This window comes from Phacochoerus africanus, chromosome 8 (genome assembly GCF_016906955.1).
Source record: "Phacochoerus africanus isolate WHEZ1 chromosome 8, ROS_Pafr_v1, whole genome shotgun sequence".
Lineage (NCBI taxonomy): Eukaryota > Metazoa > Chordata > Mammalia > Artiodactyla > Suidae > Phacochoerus > Phacochoerus africanus.
This window is the reverse complement of record NC_062551.1, coordinates 76276200-76296628: the sequence shown is the minus strand read 5'-3', so window position 1 is coordinate 76296628 and position 20429 is coordinate 76276200.

Here is a 20429-nt window from a genome sequence, read left to right as displayed (position 1 = left end):
AGCGTTGGAGACCTCAGTTAGTCCTTCAGCCCCAAGACTTCCCAATCTCTCTTTGGAGTACCAGTCTTCCTAGCTGGTGCCTGGCACATAGGAGGCCCTCAAGAAATATTTGTTGGGTGGAAGGATGAAGGAGTGAATAAATGAGGGCGGGACACACCCAGACCGTACCTCAGCCCCTAGCACAAGGCGGGTGCTTGGCGAGTGCTAGAACTCAACCTGTGGCCGTGAACCTTCTCCTAGAACTACCCCTCTGCCCGCCCTGCCCCAGGATGGCAGGTTCAGAGAGAGGACATCCCGCCCCCATGCTCAGTTGGTTTCCTTAAAGGGCCTCGGCTGTGAAGCGTGTGTTTATTACCACCTGGTAATTGTTCATAGTAATACCTTTGCGTATCCTCTCCTGGGGTGGGGGGGGGCATCCCTCCAGCTCCTGGTCCCCAAAACACAGCTTTGGAGGCTTTTATCTTGCCCCAGAGAAAGGTTTGACCATGAGAGGCATAGTCAGCAGAGGTCACAGGGTGACTAAGCCAAAGGCCACAAGATTTTCATTTGCTTAACAATGTCTCTCAGCTCCTGTCTCCTAGTGGATCAACTGCCAGCAGCGGGGCCTCCACTTTGCAGTCCTGGCACTGAGACTCAGGAGCGATGGTGGGACATGCCTTCCCCTGGGGCGTCTGCAGAGCCTTCCTTTGTCCATGCTGCTATGCTGGGCTCTCCCAACAGAGGGCGCTACAGCACAAAGCAAATTTCTCTTCTCCTGACCCTAGGGAACACCCCCAGAGGTCAAAGGGGGCCTGAGGCCCTCCGTGACCTCTAGTTTGTTTCTTTCCAGGCGACGGAAAGCTTATGGCTTATTATTACCTCCCAGAGCCTGGCTTCCAAGGGGATGGGCTCTGTTGGTTGGGGCAAGACCTCCTGTGGAGTTGGATGCTAAGAGTTGTAGAGCCTTTGTGAAAACGCTTCTCCTGTCCTAGGCACTGTTGAAGGACAAATGGTGTATAAACTCAGCGAATCCTCACGGTAGCATATGGCATGAGTAATTATTTTATTTCTGCTTCACAGATGAGAAAACTGAGACACAGAGAGGGCAAGTGACTTGCCCAGTACAACACAGTGATAGAGCCACATTTGAATCCACAGTGTCCAGAGCCTGAGCTGTTAAATGCCTTTCCAGGACCAGAAACACACACGCACATCTGATGCAGGCACACAGGCGCAGACACCCTGGAAGCCAGGATTTCAGAGGGAAATGGGATTAAAAACCTGACTTTCTTAAGCCCAGTGTGTTCTACCCCTCTCATCTCATTTCATTCTCACGCGAGCCCTCTGTGGCAGCTTTATCTAAGCCCAGTTTACAGATAAGTAAGCTGAGTTTCAGAGAAGTGAAAAGAATTACCCAAAGTGATCAAGGAAGAGGAACATTGGGTCCTGGAGACAGGGATCTACTGTGGACCTTCCCTAGGCTTTGTCCAAAGAGCCACACATGCGTGCTCTCTCCCTCTGCCCCCCCCATACACACACACACACACACACACACACACACTCACTCACTCACACGGTCCTCTGACTCTTTCTTACCTTGCCCTCCACCTTTCCATGCTGGGAATTAAATATCCACCAGGCTGCATCCCACACAAGACAGAGTTTTTTAAATTGTTTGTTTAAATTAAACACAACTGAAAGTGATGCCGTTACACCGGTGACCCAAATCGATACCAAATCAGCTGCTTGGAATTTAGTCCAATGTTGCCTCCTTAATGGACCTCAACCCCACTTGGACTCAGCTTCCAGCTCCAGCACGTTCCCCCCAGGAGGAGCCCGGAGGGTTTCCCACAGGGAATTGGAGCCTGTGGTTGCTGAATGAGCCTCAGCATTGCAGGTCCTGAGAAAGGAGCTGGATGATGTGAAAGAGTCAGGGACAGAGAGTTAAGCCCTGAGGATCGGGGCGGGGGGGTGGGGGGCGGCGGGGGGGGGCTGCAGAGAGAAGCAGGCCGACCCTGGAGACCAGCATCCTCCAAACTGGATCCCACCAGTTTTTGTGTTTGTTTGTTTTAAGTTTGTAAAACATTCCTTGGAAGAGGGTTCCGTGGTTCAACATGTTTGAGAAATGCTGCATATTAGGTCACGTTCCACATCTGGGAGATTTACAATTCACACGAGCATTTAGAGGCTATGAGAAATCCTGCAGAATTTTTCAGTTTTATTTACTTGAAATTCAAAAGAAACTGAGAGAGAGGTGAAGAAGCCCCTTGCCCAAGGCCACATGGCCTTTATGTATTTCTGAGACTGCAAGCAACATGAAGATAAGGACCGCTTCTGACTCATTTCTGTATTACTTGTGCCAGGCAGGTGGTAGGTAGGTACTCAAGAAAGTGTTGAATGGAAGGAAGAAAGAATGGATGAATGGAAAGATGGATGGGTGAGAGAATGATTGGATGGATGTCCAATGGATACATGGATATGAGAATTACTGGGTGGATCGATGGATGAATGGATGGCTGAATGGTGGGTGGAAGAACAGATGGAAAAATGGAAAAAGGGGTGGGTGACTGGATGGATGGGTGATGATGTGTGGGCGTGTAGACAGATGGATTAGGGAAAGGCTTGAGGAGTGGATGAACACATGGATGGAGGAGGGGATAGATGAATTAAGATTAGAAAATATCAGCAAGATTTGTACTTTTTCCTGTTATCAGTAGCTTTGCTAAGACAGAGACTTGGATGAACAGTGTTAGTCATAGTTCGAAGCTGGAGACAGAGGTGGTCAAGAGCAGGGCTGAAAAGCACGGATGCTAGAATTGGCCTGTCTAGACCCAAATCCCATCTTCAACACTCAGGAAAATGACGGTGCAAGGGAGGAAGGAAGGGAGGAAGAAAGAAAGGACTTGCTGTAAGAATCCGAATAAATCGTTTAACCTCCCCGTGCTTTGATCTCCTCATCTCTAAAATGGGGATGGGAAAAAAAGTAGCAGCCTCGTCAAGTTGTGCTGATTGGGTAAGACAATGCTTCAAACGGGGTAAGCCCTCAATAAATAATAGCTGTAACAACCATCACCCACAACCAAGGCAGCCCTAGGAGGCTTTAATTGCCCCACGCTGCGGTCCCTTCGTTTCGACCTTAGTTTCCTGCCCTCTGGAGTGGAGAGGGTGGTTGGAAACAGGGTCCTCATCTCAAGGACCTCGGTGGTTGCCATGACCACGAACCAAAGAGGAAGGTCAGTGGGACTGGAATCTGCACTTCACTTACCTTCGATGTCAGTCTCTTCCTGGCTTTGGACTCCTGTTTCTGTGACGGTCAAGTCCAGCCTGGGAACTGAAAAGGTCCGCCTTGGAGCAGCCCCTTTCCACCTTTCCATTCCAAGTTGCATTACCACCCATAGACAAGAGGTGGCGACATCCAATATGTGATTTGTTCTATTTTTACAACCTTTTAAGTGCCGGGGCCTATATTTTGTAAAACAAATCAGCTTCCTGTTTCATGAATTTGTTAAGCTTTGGTGTATTCACAGTGAAGGCATGCTGTCAGAAAAAAATGTATACATAAGGTCCTTAGTCACAATTGTGTGATTGGGTCCACAATACTGTAGATGAGAAAATTGAGACCCAAAGCAAGATTGTCAGCTCCCTGCATTCTCACTATTTGAGGCGCATATAGTCTGTGCAACGCAGTGAAGTAATGTTTTCATCTGTTGATTCACCTAAGTGTCTTGTCTCCTCAGGTCATAACATAAGCTCCAGAAGGTCTGGGCTCATTTCGTCATGCCCCTTTGCACCTCCAGCCTCGCCCTGCTCAGGCCTGGGTGACAGTACTTGATGGGCCCAGGAAGCAAAGAAGGAAGGCCTAGCTAACCAGGTTAGTCATTCAGTTGGGAGTAAAAAGGTATTTGTAGTGAAAATGCTTTGGTTAATTACAAAAGCTGTCTGGTGAGACCTGAGAGTTCCCTCTCTGGCCATCAGCCTGCTTTCTGTCTTGAGTTTCTGGGTCCTGAAACATTTGAGGGAAAAAATCTCAATTCAATTTATAGCACAGGGAGCTAATCCCATTTCTCTGGGCTTCAGCGTTCCCATTTATAAGAGGCAAAAGGCCAGGCTAGCCTCCCCCGGGGCCCCTGACAGATGATGTCTTACCTGGGGGCGTAAACTCCACTCCACCTGCCTTCTGCTTCACTCTCCATCCCTGCGCCACTGACAAGACAGACACCTCATGCCTGGAACTAGCTTGGACTTGGGAGACTGACATTCGGGAGGAGGAGAGGCCTGGAGCTTTGAAGGATGCATAACATTAGAGGAAAGCTTTTGAGGCAGAGCCTGTGAGCAAAGTCTTACAAAGATGAAACAGAGATTACCATTTAAGAAGCAACAGGAGGAGTTCTGTTGTGGCTCAGCGGTAACGAACCCGACTAGTATCCACGTGGACGTAGGTTCGATCCCTGGCCTCATTCAGTGGGTGAAGGACTTCGAGTAGCTATGGCTGAAGCTCTGATTCAACCCCTAGCCGGGGAACTTCCATATGCTATGGGTGCAGCCCTTCGAAAAAAAAAAAAAGAAAAAGAAAAAAGACATAAAGAAGCAACAGGAGTTCCCGTCGTGGCTCAGTGGTTAATGAATCCGATTAGGAAACATGAGGTTGTGGGTTCGATCCCTAGCCTCACTCAGTGGGCTAAGGATACAGCATTGCTGTGAGCTGTGGTGTGGGTCGCAGATGTGGCTCGGATTCCATGTTGCTGTGGCTGTGGTGTAGGCTGGCAGCTATAGCTCGAATTAGACCCCTAGTTTGGGACTTCCATATGCCACGGCTGTGGCCCTAGAAAAGACAAAAAAGAAAGAAAGAAACAACAGGTGTTTCAGGAATCGGGTCCAGGGGTGTGCAGCAAGGCAATGCTATAAGGTCTAGAAGTGTCTTTGCAGACCACAGAAGGCAATTAACATCGAGGGATGGCAAAAGAACCGTGCAAACAACTCTAAAACCCTACATTGAACAGGATGACCTGGATACATCTGCCCATCCTGAGATTCTGCGGCTCTTGACCTTAGGTCCCTCTACACAGGCCAGTCCTTTCTGGCCCCCAGAGGGAAATTTTATCATCATTGGAGCCTTTCCTCTCTACAGAGATGCTCTTCTTCCTCCCACTTTTCTCCCCAACTATTGATCAAAGGGAACACTCCCACTCACCCCTTAGCCCCCTGGCTAGTCCCCACCCTGCCTTCCTAGGTTGTCCCTTGTTTGCCCCTGTCCAGCCTCCTGTCCTTCTTCCCATTTACCCTGTTAAGAGGCTGACCCTGCAAACAGGCAGCTGGGGAGTCAAGCTGGAATTTTCCCTGGAATTGGAGAGTATTGGGAAGCACAAAGGGAGAGCCCCCAACACTCAAAGCCCTCTGTCCCTGCAAAGGGACACTAATGGTTCATGGGAACACACACAGATATGGTCAAAGGTTTGTATGATTCCCAGGGAAGGTGCCCAGGCTTTGGATGATGACAGCACAGGGCCCCCAAATTCTCATGGTCCCTAAACTCCAGTGCCCTTAAACAAATGGTTCTAACGGGTGTCCACCTCCACTAAGGGCATCAAGCTTGGCTTGTACACTGTTCTTCTCCTCTGGACCAGGTACTGAGGCAGGCGCCAGGGATATAGTAGCAAAAGGACACAGTTTGTGCCCTGAGGAGCTCGCAGTCAGCAGGGGTTGGGACACGACCAAGATGCCTGAATGCCAACATCAGGGCCGCCCACTTACATCTGTTCACCTGGCCTCTTATCCATCAGAGTCTGGCACCCACCTGCCTGCTCACTTGGTTCCTCCTTCTCAGATGCCTCCCCAGACCCTGAAGCTCCGGCTGTGCTCCCAGTCCCCCCCCTAACGTGGGCTCCCACTAGAAGCACAGGTGAGTCTCAGACAATTCCTTGAAGCTTTACCTGCACATAAAGCCCATCCTCTACCTACCCATGCTCCAGGTCACCTGGGCATGCCAAGGGCTACAGACTGGTGGGACAGCCCCCTTAAAATCCTTTGTTGGCTTCCGATGGCCCAAAGGCCAAAGCCAACACCTGGCACAGCTTACAAGGGTCTTCAGCTCCACACTGGACCTAGCTGTGAAGTTCTGTGTACCCATTAAGCTCTCTCTCTCTCTCTTTTTTTTTTTTTTGTCTTTTTAGAGCCACACCCATTGCACATGGAGGTTCCCAGGCTAGGGGTCAAATTGGAGCTGTCACTGCTGGCCTACACACCAGTCACGGCAACACCAGATCCGGCTGCCTCTGTGATCTACACCACAGTTCACAGCAACACCAGATCATTAACCAACTGAGCAATGCCTGGGATTAAACCTGCATCCTCATGGATGCTAGTCAGATTCATTTCTGCAGAGCCACAGTGGGAACTCACCTATTAAGCTCTCTTAATTCTAGGCTTTTACACATGCTGTTCCCTCTGCCTGAAACACCCTTCCAGCCTCTCCATCCTCCTCACTCCTATCTCTCTTACCCTGTCCCCAAGTACCCCATGCACACCCTTCCAGGCTGTCTGGCTCTCACTCATGCCCCAGGGCTCAGCTTTAGCTGTTGCTCGTTCTGGAAGTCCATGTTAGATCCTTTCTCCATGTCTGTCCCAGGGAATTGAGAGTATGGTGGTAAGATGGGCAAAGCACAGAGAGAAGAAGAAAGGGAATGAGGGAGAAAGGGAGAAAGAGAGCCAGAAATCTAAATCCAGAGCCAGGCTTATCATCAGCAACCAGAACAGTCAACATACCATCAAAAGTTTGGCATGGCCAGAAAAGATGCTCATCTTTTCCAGAATGATACCTTTCTTAACTAGAGTTGCCTTGAATGGGCCACAGACAGACGTGCTGGTTCTTGCTCCAAGACATGTTAGATCACTGAAGCCTCCTAACACCTTCCCTTAGAGGAACAAGTGGTCCATGATGGAATATTGGGTCCAGGGGAAGAACAGCTGGGCTGGAGCCCATGCTACCTGCAGGCCTCCTCTCAGGGAGTGAGGTTCAGGAGTGTGCGTCGAAGGGCCTTCACTCCTCTTTGGACTGTACCGCCTTCTGTGGCAGGACCTGCTCTCCAGCCCAGGGAGACTCCTAGGCATCCTGGGTGCCGGGGGACCATCTGTCTTCCTGACTCCTGCTTCCAAGTCCAGCTCTTACTTATCAAGATAATTAAATTCCACTTCCTTTCTGCTGCCCCCTTGCAATGTCAGGAGGGACAGGAGCCTCTCCCCAAGAGCTTTCCTTGCGGCTGTTCGATAAGCCCCATATTTCACACCGCGAGTGACTGCATTTTAGCGGTGGGTGAAGTGGTTTTATTTTTATCGCGCACGCAGGCATATAAATATGTACGAGGAGCTCAGAAGCACTTTAGGGTCTCTCTGGAAGGCAGGTTCGTTGTGACTGTGAGAGAGCATGGCAATTAGTTCAAGCAGGGCACAGGCTTCGTGGGGTCCAAAGCTGCTCCCCTTGCCAGCATCGCTGGCCCCATTCTCCTTAGAACGGTGCTCTCATAGGCTCCTGAGAACTGAGTGGTGCCTTGGCAAACTTTCCAGGACACTTTTTTTTTTTTTTAAAGGATGGATCTGGGTTCCCAACTTAATTCTGCTACATCCCAGCTGTGCAACCTTGGATGAGACCCTTGCTTCTTCTGGGTCTCAGTGTCGATTGTCTATAAAAATGGAGTTAATCATGCCTTCCCCGCCAGCTTCCCAGGTCTTTTGGAAAGAACAAATATGATGAAGAATTTGCAACGGGCTCTGAGAACTGTAATATACAACTGTAAGAGGCTTATCATTATTCCTCCCCAGCCATTCATTTGCAGCAGGTTAGTGAAAGAACAAGACCGTATCTGGTAATAGAGGCAATGGATGCTCTAGGCATTGCAGGCTGCCTCACCCGTCATGGAGAGGAGGAGGGGAAACAGTGTTTGTTGACCTGCTACGGAGATGGGTGCTTTCCAGATAGTATGGCATTTGAACGTGACGGTGACACCTCAAGGGAAGTGTCCTTCCTGCTCATTGATAACAAGACTGAAGTTCAGAGAGTGTGCGTGGTGACAGTCTCAGGGCTGATCGCCTGCCACTAGCGATAGTCAGGGTACTGGAGCCCAGGGATGTGCTGTCCCACTAAGCAGCCCCCTGGGGACACTGGTGGCAGAGTAAGCCTGTGGTCCTGAAGCTCATGAGATCATCAGTGCCTCTGAAATCTGGGTCCAGCTTTCATTCATCACGCCCAGGCTGAAGCAGAGGGAGCAGGGCTTTCATCTGCCAGGACCCTAGAGTCAGAGAGCAACCAGGGGCTTTGGTGGGGATATGCCAGAGTAGAAAATGGGTTTTATTTATTGATTTGCCCCCCCCCCTTTTTTAGGGTAGCACCTGCAGCATATGGAAGTTCCTGAGCTAGGAGTCGAATCAGAGCTGCAGCTGCCGGCCGACACCACAGCCACAGCAACATGGGATCTGAGCTGTGACTGCAACCTACACAGCAGTTCATGGCAATGCCAAATACTTAACCCACTGAGAGAGACCAGGGATAGAACCTTTATCCTCATGGATACGAGTCGGTTTGGTAACCCACTGAGCCACAAAAGGAACTCCCTAGAAGACAGAGCACTGAAAGCTCTCTGATGGCCAAGGTGGGGAGGAAGTCAAAGGATAATGAGCTCTGGCCTCTCATCCCTGGAACTCTGATGCCAGCATGGGGAAGATCAGGAAGGGAGGTGGGCTAAGTCATCAGAAGCCAGCCGGAGACTTGATCACCCCGGGGCTTGGTGCCCGCTGGTTTTCTCCCGAAAAGGACTTCCCTGGACCCATGGCCCTGACTGGAGACTCAGCACCTGATGAGGAGACACCCTGTGACCGTGTCTTGAAGGTCCAATGGAGGCAAAACTCAGGAGGGCAAGTGCCAAGTTAAAGGACCCAGAGCCCGGGCTGGACTGGACAAGAAAATTGCCCAGCGCCGCCAACATCAGTGTGCCAAGAGGGAGCTCCTCATGCATGATAGGCAATGTGGGGGCAGACCTTTGGGGCAGGCGGCAGTCTGAAAGCAAGGTGACCCGTGGCCGTGAGAGTGGTAGGGACTCGGTGATCACCCAGCACAGTTAACACAGGACAAACCATCTTGACCAGTAAATGGAGAATCAGGGAGGCTGTCGGAGGGTGGCCCGTGTGGAACTGGCCAGGCTCAGGATCTGGAGGGGAGGGTTGACGGTTCTTGGGTCAGAAACCTGTTCTTTCCAGTTTTATTTTTCCCTATTTTCTTTCTAATTTGTTTCTGCTTTCAGGAAAGCTGGAAGCACCAGCCTCATCAGCATCCACACACGGGTAATTGAGAACCAAGAGATGGTTGGCCAGATTGGCGGGAGTGGAAGTGAACGCTGGAGGACTCTCAGGAGGAGGTGGCTCTCAGAGGCCAAGGTCAGATCCTGTGAGGCCATTCCTACCTGCCCAAGTTCTGTTTCCCAAGAGGGCTTCCCTGCTTCCCTCTGTCTCTCTTTTTAAACTTTTTTTTTTTCTTTTACACATAACATAACATTCACCACCTTAACTATCTTTAACTATACAGTCCCGTAGTAAGTATATTCACACTGTGATGCAATCCATCGCCAGAACTTTTTCATCTTTCAAAACTGAACCTCCATTCCCATTAAACAATAACCCCCATTATCCTTCCCCTCAGCTCCTGGCAATCATCACCCTACTTTCTGCATCTGTGAATTTGACTCCCTCTTCACCAACAGAGGAGACCAAAGACGCTTCCTGGGGGAGGTGACTTGAACTGCAATGAGTCTGTACTTCTGCCTCCAAAGGAGAAAAATGCTTTCTAGGTGGAGAGAGACATACCAGCCTAAGCCCAGAGTTAGAAAAGGGCAGGACAATTTCCTGTTGTGTCTCAGAGGGTTAAGAACATGACTAGCATCCATGAAGATGCCGGTTCGATCCCTGGCCTTGCTCACTGGGTTAAAGGATCTGGCGTTGCTGTGGCTGTAGCTGTGGCTGGCAGCTAGTGCTCTGATTTGACCCCTAGCCTGGGAACTTCCATATGCTGCGGGGGCAGCCATTAAAAAAAAAAATGAATGGAAGGAAAGAAGAAAGAAAGGAAGGAAGGAAGGAAAAGGCAGGGAATGTTTAGGAAACCAGAGCATGAAGTACACGTAAGAGAATGTTATGACATGATTGGTTGGGTCCAACCTTGAACCTGAAGTCGTGTGTCCCTGACACTACTGGGCAGTCAGGGCTACAGATGGGGGTGTTCGGAGCTATGATTTACTGGATTCGCCTGGCAGCTGTGTACAGGGGGGACTGGAGAAGGGGTGCCAGCAGAAAGGGAGGCTGGGACTGCTGCTGCAATCCTCCAGAAAGGGGAAATTTGTTTGTCTTGCAGCACCCTGAGCCCCCAGGAATAAAGCCGTGCCCAATCAGGCATCCTTCTGGCCCTCAGGGAGCTGACTGTCACGGGGAAAACACAATAAGCGTGTTCGTAACTAAACCAAAATGATGACAGGTTGTGAGCTGTACCAGGACACAATTAAACAAGAGGGTGTGAAGAAGAGTTCCCGTCGTGGTGCAGTGGTTAACGAATCTGACTAGGAACCATGAGGTTGCGGGTTCGGTCCCTGCCCTTGCTCAGTGGGTTAATGATCTGGTGTTGCCGTGAGCTGTGGTGTAGGTCACAGACGCGGCTCGGATCCCGCGTTGCTGTGGCTCTGGCGTAGGCTGGTGGCTATAGCTCCAATTCGACTCCTAGCCTGGGAAACTCCATATGCTGCAGGAGCGGCCCAAGAAATAGCAAAAAAGACCAAAAAAGGAAAAAAAAAAAGAGGGTGTGAAGAGTAATAATGGGAGCATAGTGCAATCAGGGAAGGCTTCCTTGAAGAGGTGGCAATTCAGCTGGAAAAGAAGGATCAAAAAGAACTGGTGCTGCAAAGAGCACAGGGAAGAATGGGAGAAAAGCCTTAGGGGAGGAAGAGCTTCCTGTGTTCCAGGAACTGGCTGACAGTGCCAGTGAGTTTTAGGAGGTGAGCTGCAAGAGGAGAGGACCAGGGGGGCCGGGGATGGGTGAGAGGTGGGATTTTATTTCAGAGCCACAGAAAGCCACTGGAAGACTCTAAATGGGAGAATGATGTGATCTGCTTTGCATTTTTGAAAGCCCTTTCTGGCTGCTGTGTGAAAAATAGGGTGAGGGGTGCCCAGTGATGACCCTGCTCAGGAGGCCACCATAAGGGAGAGAGATGAAGGTGGCAGGGGGCCAGGGCAGTGACCAGAGAAATGGCAGGGTGGGGGGGCTCACTGGCTCCTATTCCAGAGGGCGGGGCTGTGAGTGAGAGATACCGCTTGGAAAAACACTCTGTTTCCAAGGCAGGTGACAGCCCGGATAAAGCACAGCAAAGTTGGACCCTGGCAGCAAATCCAATTTTCACACATCTCCTCTGGGTAGAATTTGCCTTCCCTCCCGAGTGCGAGGTCGGAAGGAACCACTGCAATGCAACCACTGGCTTCTCTGGGTGTGGAAAGGCCCTCCTGGGGGGGTTATTCTGGCTCTGGGCTGCAAAGCCCTGCCTGGTGCTCAGAGGAGGACAGAGGGGAGGGGAGGCCCTTCCCCATCCAGCCTCTGCCCCAAGAAAGCCCCACTGGTGCTCCGGACGAATGTGCCAGGCCTTTCTCTAGGGCTGCACAGGGAAAGACCAAGTGCCCCCCCCCCCCCGCTCCATCCCCAGGGGTGTAGGCCCCCAGGGACGACCACCTCCTGGTGCCCGCACACGTGTCATTTTCCCCTAACGTGGGCTGGACCGAGGACTTGGCTTCTAATGGACAGAAGAGGCAAACGTGGGAGTTCCTGTCATGGCTCAGTGGTTAGCAAATCCGACTAGGAACCATGAGGTTGTGGATTCGATCCCTGCCCTTGCTCAGTGGGTTAAGGATCCGGCATTGCCTTGAGCTGTGGTGTGGGTTGCAGACGCGGCTCGGATCCTGCGTTGCTGTGGCTGTGGTGTACGCCGGCAGCTACAGCTCCGATTCAACCCCTAGCCTGGGAACCTCCATAGGCCGTGGGAGCAGCCCCAGAAAAGGCAAAAAGACAAAAAAAAAGAAAAAGAAAAAAAAAAAAAGAATAGGTGAACATGATGGGATGTCACTTCTGAGATTAGGTCACGAAAAACTCTGGCCTCTGTCTTGGGGGCACTTTTTTTCCATTTTAGGGCCACACCTGCAGCATATGGAAGTTCCCAGGCTAGGGGTCAAATTAGAGCAGTAGCTGCTGGCCACAGCCACAGCAACGCCAGATCTGAGCTGCGTCTGTGACCTACACTACAGCTCACGGCAATGCCGGATCCTTAACCCACCGAGCAAGGCCAGGGATCGAACCCTCATGGATACTAGCTGGGTTCCTAACCCGCTGAACCACAACAGGAACTCCTAGGTGGCACTTTCTCTGGCCCTTCCTTGCTTGCTCTGATGAAGCCAATGCCATGTCGTGAGTTCCCCAGTGGCTTGAGGCCTACCTGGCAAGGAACGGGGCGGCGACAACAGCGGGTTGACATCCCCTGAGGAGCAGAGGTCTTTGTCCACAAGGCCAGCCACTGTGGGAGTGAGCTGTGGAGAGGTCCCAGGCTCCTCTTCTAAGAGAGCTGCAAGTGACCCCAGCCTTGGCCAGTTACAACCTGGGAGGCACTCTGTGCTAGAGGCCTAGCTAAGCCACACCTGGAGCCTGAGTCCCAGTTCTTTTGAGGCAGCGAATGTTGTTGTTTGAAGCTATTCAATTTGGGGGTGATTGGCTGTGCAGCAATGGATGACTAAGGCACCAGTGAACACATATTAGACACTTCATGTGGGCTCTACATGCATAGGTTTTACAGGGTAGGTGCCATTATCCCATTTTATAGATAGGGAAACTTAGGCTCAAAGAGCCTGAGTAACCTACCCAAGGCCACATAGCTAAGAAGTGGCTGGGAAATTAATCTAAAAGAAGCAATTGGCTGGGTTTCCTCCTTGAAACCTGATCATTTGTGCTATTTCCTGATGGAGCCTTGAATGCACCCTTTGGACCTGATTCTGGGTCCTGCACCCACTGTGTGCAACGCCTGTGCTGCACACAATACACACCATCCTATTTAATCATGAAACAGCCCGTTTCCAGGTGAAGTCGGTAAGGCCCAGAGATGTGAACTTCGATGTCAGATGGCCAGTGACCAAGCCCTGCCTGACCCCCTGGGTTGTGCTAGTCCTGACCCCAGTGGGATTTGAAGTTATCCTAGATGTCACAACCCCCAAACTGCAGGTTTCTTCCCATCCCTGGTGGGACCTTGTGACCTATGGGCCCTCCAGCAAGTGCCATGCCTGGGAGATGCTTGGGGGCAGGGTGTCTCTGATCTTTCCAAGGTACCAGCTTCTATTGCACACCCATACATCTTTGTTTAGTGAAAGAAGGACACTTGCTTACAAGGCAGAGAGTATTTTATCTTGTACGTCCTATGTATCTTCCCCTTCCTTTTGGCTTGATTCTTTTGGACAAATTAATCCGCCTATAATGTGTTAGTCTGTGGGACTGTAGGGAACCTATCTCCTTCTTAGGATTTGAATATTATATATTTTAGGGCTGCCCCTGTGGCACATAGAAGTTCTCAGGCTAGGGGTGGAATAGAAGCTGCAGTTGCTGGACTCAAGCCGCATCTGTGACCTACACCACAGCTCTCAGCAATACCTTGCTTAACCCACCAAGCAAGGCCAGGGATTAAGCCTGCATCTTCATGGATACTTGTCAGGTTCTTAACCCAGAGCCACTACAGGAACTCTAGAATTTGACTCTTGAGCAAAAGAACAAATTGCCTGGAGAAGGCAGATTCTGCAGCAAGAGCCTCACCTCTGCTCTGCCTTCCTGGTCTCCTGACCCAGCCTTGACAATCATCCCTGCTTGCAGCCCAACAGCCCTTGTGTAGCCCTGGGCCCCCAGGGACTGCCTAGCTGACCTCTGCCTTTGTCACTGGATCTGCAAGCCAGAGTTCTTGCAACCTGGACTGGGGCGGGGAGGGGTGGTGTGGGGGCATTCCCCCACGGGGCACTGGGCTCCATTAGGGACGCCCTCTAGGTCCCAGCCTTACCTCCAGGGGCCAGTCCGGGGAGGAAGGAACTGGGAGTCCAACATTTTCCTCATTGCCTATGAGACTCACTACCCCCACCAATCCCCCTGGAAATCTCAACTTTCTCCCTTGCTCCTGCTATCTTCCCTGACCTTCCCCCCATCCCCCACCCCAAAGAAGCATGTGTTCTAATTAGCTAAGTAATAACGCAGCAAGGCTATGATTCCTCATTAGCTTGGAGAGATTCCTTGCTACATGACTGATAGGCATCTACAAGAAAATTAACTCCAGTGCAAGGACTCCCTAATCAAGATTAATGAGGGGGTGGGGAGGGAGGAGCAGGGGGCTCAGAGCCCTCCATGCATCTCTGGGGGCCGAGGGATCTGTACCATGTGGGGGCAGGGGGTGTTGGGAAATGGAAGTGGGGAGATGAGAGCCCATGGGTCTAGTCTCAGTGTTCAAGGCTCCTTTCTGCCCACTTGAGGCAAAGTGGCCCACTAAGTGCATAAGGATGTACCACTGTGTGCCAGGAGAACCGATACTGAAATGAGTACTGAAATGAGTAAGTTGAAGTCCTTGCCCTTGGGGGATTCACAATCCAATTAGGCAGATAATTACACTGCAGGGCATCATCAGCTTTTATTGAGCACTTACTATGTGTTTGGCAACATCCTAAGTGCTTCACATGTTTCCATGTCTTTAATCCTTATGGCACAACTATTATTGGCCCCAATTTGCAGATGAAGAAACTGAGGTCTGGAGAAGTTAAGCAAATTGGCCAATGAGATGGAGTGAGGCTGTAAACCCCCAGGGTATATCCTGGAACCCAAGCTCTAAAACATCATCCTATAGCATGTCGATGGGCACACTCTGGTGATGGTTGGCATGGGAAGTACAGGGCATGATGGGAGCCCAAGAAGTGGCCCTCACTGCTGATCCAGCAATGGGCAAGATTTCAAGGAGAAAGAGCCTTTGCGTTGGGTCTTAACAGATAAACAGAATCTCACCCAGAGGAGAGTTATTGATTGAGTCCTTGATTTATTCATTCACTCATCCCACAAATAAGTACAAGACCCCATAGGGAACACTGCAAACACAGTGGTGAACAAAAGCAGACAGGGGGTATCCATGTCTATGGAGAGGCTGACATTGAACAAATAATTACATGACCAATTACTCTACCCCAGGGCCAGGACTGGCGTTGTCATCCTGAACTTCTGAGAGTGAGAGCCTCTTTAAAATTGTCACCCAGATGCCTCAACCTGGTCCCAGCCCTGACCTGCCCATGCCCTGCCACTGGGAGCTGTAGGGTGGTAAAACCCCATTCAAAAGGCCAAACTCAGGTTCAACCCATCACTAAATATTTGCATGTGTCAAGTGGCTCTCGAGTATGTTGCTGCATCTTGCTTTCTGCTCTCTGAGTGCCCAGCTCCTTTATAGTGCTGGTCCAAGGCAAGACAACAGGTTCACTAAAGCACGTGCCACTTTTCTTCCCACATCCCACGAAGCATCCAAGTTAGCCCTCACTCAGCACAACAAGAAAGTGATGCTCCCATGGCATGGACATATACCCCTATTAACCTTCTTAAGGAGGCTTTAGGGCTTTTGGTTTTCTCTCTTCCTGAGGGTCTCAAGATCCTGAGTCCAAAAAAAACAGATTAAATGTGATGCTTCACTCTGGTTGTCATGCCACCCTCCAGTGCTCCTGAAACTTGGAGGACCTGGGGCCAAAAGACCTCAGGGAGCACAAGGAAGACTTAGATGTGCCTCAAATACCGCCTTTTCTCCCAAGCTCTTTGCATCATTAAGATGCAGTACCCTGTGTTCATTATAGAACTATCCACAACAGCTAAGATATGGAAACAACCCACATGCCCATTGACAGATGAATGGATTAAGAAGATGTGGTACATATGCACAATGGAATACTATGCAGCCATAAAAAGGACAAAATAATGCTGTATTCAGCAACATGGATGCAACTAGAGATTCTCATACTAAGTCAGAAAGAGAAAGACGAATGCCATATGATATCACTTATATGTGGAAGCTAAAATATGGCACAAATGATCCTACATTCTACAAAACAGAAACAGGTCACAGACATGCAGAGTAGACTTGTTTTTGCCAGGGGGAAGGGAGGGGGATGGACAGGGAGTTTGGGGTTGGTGGATACAAAAAATTACATTTAGAATGGATAAGCATTGGGGTCCTATATATGACTGGGTCACTTTGCTACATAGCAGAAATTGAAAGAACATTGTAAATCGGCCATACTTGAATAACATATTCTTTAAAAAGATCCAGTACCCAGGGGCAATTTGCCTACACAACTCCCACTAATGGTGATGGGGCAACATCTATTGTGAGTTCCCCTCATCATCCTCCCAATGCACCTACCCTCATGAGGTTTACTTGGCTGACCTACATCATATTCTTCCAAGTCTCCACTTCCCAATTCTCAACCCACCCTTTTTTTGTCTTTTTAGAGCCACACCCATGGCATATGGAAGTTCCCAGGTGAGGGGTCCCATAAAAGCTGCAGCTGCCAGCCTATGTCACAGCCACCCCAATGCATGATCTGAGCCTCCTCTGCCAACTACACCACAGCTCATGGCAACACCAGATCCTTAACCCACTGAACGAGGCCAGGGATTGAACCCACATCCTCAAGGATACAAGTCGGGTTCATTACCGCTGAGCCACAATGGGAGCTCCTCAACCCCTTTTTAATGGCACATCTTGTAAAAGTCCAAGAAGGAGAACTATGGTCTCAGGGGACCCAGTGAGGCCAAGGGAATGATGGAGAGGGGAGGTATGGCAGGCTGCTTCAAAGACAGTGCCCAGTGGTCCCCACCTCCCGCCTTCACATTCTGGTATAATCTCCTCCCCTTGACTGTGGGCTGGATCTAGTGCCCGCTTCTAATGAGTAGACTAGGGCCAGAGTGATGGGATGTCACTTCTGAGATTAGGTTACAAAAGACTTCTGCCTGCCAGGTGCTTTCTCTGGCCCCTCCCTTGCTGGATCTGATGAAACTGGTTCTCAGGTTGTGAGTTGCCCTCTGAGAGGCCCACAAGGCAAGGAACTGAGGGAGGTCCCCAGGCAACGTGCATCAGAAACAGAGGCCCTCAGTCCCAATGTTCCCGAGGAACTGAATCCTGCCAGTGACACAGATCCGTCCCCAGCTGAGCCTTAAGATGACACTGCAGCTCCGGCTGACACCCTCAGCCAGAGGATTCATCAAAGCTGCACCTGGATTCCTGGCCCACAGAAACTGATACAATAAAATCATGCTGTTTTAAGCCTCTACGTTTTGAGATCATTTGCTATGTATCAGCAGATAACTACTGCAGGGAAGGACGGGGGAAAGGAGCAAAAGGTGTCATAGAAGATCCTCCATAGAGCGCAGACCTTAGAGAACCTTAGCCACGACCTGTGCAAATGAACACATTTATAGGTAAGATAAGGCTCCAATACAGCCGACTCATGGCTGAGCTGGGTCTGGACAGATAAATGGAACTTGGACAGTCTTCCTATCTAGCCGTTGCTGCTGCCATATTAATTGTGAAAGGTTGCATTCAATTTCTTTGAGATTTAAAATATAGATTTAGGAAGGGTTTACAGCCCTCACTGAAGATGTGTTCAAATATGTTCGGTTTGTATCAGGACCTGTATTGTATTGGTCAGTCCTGGAGTGCACGCCAAGGAGTGATGGATCTCAGATGGTCTCTACCTTGGGATTTTTAAAGTACTGTCTGTAGCCCACTGGAGGGCCTTGAGTGTTAGCTGATGGGCCAGGAACAAATTCCTAATGCAGGTCTTTCCTTTCAGGCTTCCAGGCAAAAATGGCTCCAATGTCCACAAGCTTTTGTTTTGACATCAGACTAAGACATTTGTTACCAACCCACTCAGTGAGTTAACAGTGACCATCAACTCGGGCTTGGGATTCATCTTTCTTTTAAGAGATCTGACTGCCTCACACCCTTGACAGAATTGCATAGCTCCTACTGTGCACATGCTCATGCAGACGGTGTCAACCCCTCCCCCATTTCAGGGGGAAAGGATGCCCTGTTATCAGTGAATCAGCGGGGCGGCCTTGAGTAAGCCATGCTTTTCAATTGCTTCTCTCCGTGCTTTGTAATTAGTGAACCTTTCTAGGTTAACTGCGCTATTTATCAGTTTACTTGTATGGGGGAGTTTAGTTAATTTCACAACGTTCAGTTAACCCTACTAGATTTACAACCGCACATGTGTTATAGTTGAAGAGGAATCATCCGTGCATCCCTGGCCAAAGCCAGTGTTCGAATTGCATGATGGTGATGTTATCACCAACATCATTTTTTTTTTCAACTGCAAAGTGGGTGCCATTGTGTCCCACTGATGTAATCCTTGTCCAGAAGAGTCTGAGACTGTCTGTTACAGCCTAGCAATCCTGCTTATGTTCTGTCCTGTGCCTCCAGATATAGTCCAATGTATCCTTTCCATGAAGAAACCCAGCACGACTTGAGTCCTGCTCATCCCTCTAGCTTCATCCCCCACTTATATCCAGAATCCCCTTATAATGGGCTGAATGGTGTCCCCCGTGCCCAGCCAAATTTGTATGTTGAAATTCTGACAATCCAGTGTCTCAGAATGTGTCTGTCTCTGAAGCCAGGGTCTTTAAAGAGAAAGAAAAGCTAAAATGAGATCCAATACACCTGGTGTCCTTATAGGAAGAGGAAATTTGGCACAGACACACACTAGAGGAAGCCTGTGTGGAGACACAGGGAGAAGGTGGCCACTTACAAGCCAAGGAGAAAGACCTCTGAAGAAAGCAACCCCACTGACATCCTGATCTCAGACTTCCAGCCTCCAGCATTGTGAGAAAATACATTTCTGTCCTGAAAGCCCCTCAAGCTGCAGGACTTTGTTACGGCAGCCCCTGCAAATGAGCACATGTCTGCGTGTGGTCCCTGCACACAGTGTGTCGCTCAGTATCTGGGGTGCATAAAAGAGCCACACCCTGGTTGGATCCTTCAGTTGGGATCCCAGCTCTGTTGCTTATTAGCTCCTTCAAGTCACTTGGCCTTGAGCACGTTACTTTGTCTCTCGCTACCTCGATGTCCCTTCTGTGAAACAAGGCCAAAGAGAGTGCCTGCCTCATAGAGCTAGTGTATAAGTTGAATTAATAAGGAACATGGAAGCATCAGCCTTATCATTCATGTAATGGATATGTATTGAGCACCTGCTATTGCCAGGCATGGCGCTAAGTGCTGGAGTATCATCATGAGCAAAATAGATAAGCAGACCCGTTGACCATGCTTTTGATTTTTCTTCCTTTTTCTCTTTTCCTTGCCTCTTTTAGGAATATCTTGCTTATCTCTCTCAGCCATCCCTCTTTCTAACTTATTTATCCTTTGGGATTGTCTCAGGCGCCACTTCCTGAGGCTTGTACCTCCTCTGTCCCGCCTTGTTCTCATATGGACTTCTGACTTAGCCTTACCACTTTGAACTTCCGTAAATGTCTGTCTCTGCATGGCAGGACTCAGTGGTACTCACCTTGGGGCTCCCAGCCCTCAGCTTAGTGCTAGGGGGATGAGCAGGGGGTTCACTCTGACCCTGACCTGAAAGAATCATTTCTTGTCACTATCCATTCTTCGCTGATCATTCTTCGACTGTTTTGTCAATCTGTCCTTAGCGTCACTGTTCAGAGCCTTGGCTGAGCCCCTGTTGTGGTCACAACTATATCATGGAGGCTTAGCAGCATGGGCCCAACCCTCAATTTGATCCAATCCAAGTCATTTGAGCAGACATTGGTATGTATCTATCTAAGATTCAGAGAAGAACGGAGGTGATTCTGGTAGGAAAGAATTGTAAAGATCGAATGGGATTTCAGAAGGCATCCGATTCACCCTTCTGCCCATGAAGAAGCCTTTCAAAGCTTCCCTACTTGTAGTCAGCCAGCCAGCCTCTACCCACTGCCTGCCCTCTGCTTCTGACCCCCAGGACCATCCATCCCATTGTTGATGGCCCCAAATGCCCACCTCTTATTCCTCATCCTATTCTTCTAAAGATGCAAAGGAGAATTGTGGAGGCTAGTGTCAGGGGACCTCACCTGAACCTATTTTTCTCCCCATATTGATGGATATCACTTACTTAATGTCTGTGCTGGTCCAGCAAGTTTAATCTGCAATAGCTGTGGAACAAGTCTTATCACCCCTATGTTACAGGTGGGAAAATTCAGGTGCCACATGGGCTCCGTATGAGGGAACTACGCACCTGAATCGCACCACTGACAGGTGATAGGATGGGGGCTGGTCTCCTCTTTGCCTGATTCCTAAATGTGGGCTTGGGGTGGTCTCCCACGCTGTCTCCCATCACTGCCCTCA